The following is a 1566-nucleotide window of genomic DNA, read 5'->3' on the forward strand; positions in this document are numbered from 1 at the left end:
ATTTGCCTTTACTTAGATTTTACTTCTCTTGAATAATATCCATTATCTTTTCTTTATCTCTCTTTCTTTTTGTTATTCTTAAGTAATTTACATGAAAGAGCAGAATAAAGAAATAATCTTATGTATCATATAGATGTATATCATGCAAACAATATTTTCATTGTGCTCAAGGATTCATAACTTCTCACAAGTTATTTTACATCAAAATTCTAAGCATATACTTGTGTATTTCATGGTTATGATATAGGCAAAGGTGCATTTCAATTTGAGCAAACCATGAATCAATTTCTGAAAGCATAAGTCAATAAATACATATATGGACATGATATCAAACGATTAACAATTAATGATTTTAATCATGTCATAATAAGATTTAAAGTTATTGACTTTGCTCAGCTAATTTATGAGAGAGATATCTAGAATTACTTATTCATTATATGTTCTTCAAGCCAAACTAGATTTCTTATGTGTGAACTTTTGGCTGAAGAAGATCCTCTCTCTTGTTTGCATGTGAATGTTTATTGTATCTTATGTGGAGGTGTCCTTCAAGCTAAAATCACTCATTTTCTTGCTCAAGGATTCTGCATTATTACCAAACTCCTTTTCTTTCTTGAAAGAAAGTCTTTAGTTTCTTTAAGATACAACCCATTCATCCAACATATTTCTAACTAGATGACTCAATTTAAGATAAGATAATAGTTGAATATTGAGTCACTTTACTCAAGAGATTGCCTAAATATAAGCAAGCACATATCACTTGAACTAAAGAAATAGTTTCATTAACCAAGATAGTTCAAGGACAAGCATGTGAGGCAATGGAAAGATTTACCAAGGTCAAATCAATTTCTTATTTCCAAAATCAATTTAGTTTAGATTCTATTTGCTTAAGATAATTATCAAGCTTTTGATGCTTGTTTCAAATCATATAATGCTTTATCATATTTGTAATGAGTGTTTTCAAATATGGTGGTTATCTAACATATATAAAGTAAGCACATAGGAGTCCATTCTACACACTCATTTGATAGGATATAACGTTTATAAAGCAAACAAATGATAAAGGTGATTTTTACTTCTAATCATGCAAGAATCTTATCAAGATCTATTTCATCTTTTCTTGATTTAGTCTTTTAGTAGTCATCATTAAGTGTATATCTGAAAAATCCAATTTGGTTCTAATTAACAAGTTTTTCAGATTGTTATATGTAAAAGATTTAACCATATAATTTGATTTTAGTATTTTGATAATAGATCATTAGTCTCATAAAGAATAAAATGAATTGATACTTCTACAGCTAGAATTTTTCATGAATGTTCTATATGCTTTGCTTGATGAATGATATCCAAGGATAGAAATATCTTTATTAGATTTGGCATTATTTTTCAAGAGAACATATCAAGCATAACATGTACGACTGAAAAATATGAAAGATACGCAATAGTTCGTTTTCTATTTTTCAGAAGATCAAAAGAAATTTTCATCAAAGATAGATCTAATAGAAGTCATATGTATGACAAGCAGTGATGATAGCTTTTAAAAATCATTTAAGAAGATGACTATCATAC

This window comes from Phoenix dactylifera, unplaced genomic scaffold (assembly GCF_009389715.1).
Source record: "Phoenix dactylifera cultivar Barhee BC4 unplaced genomic scaffold, palm_55x_up_171113_PBpolish2nd_filt_p 000267F, whole genome shotgun sequence".
Classification (NCBI taxonomy): Eukaryota; Viridiplantae; Streptophyta; class Magnoliopsida; order Arecales; family Arecaceae; genus Phoenix; species Phoenix dactylifera.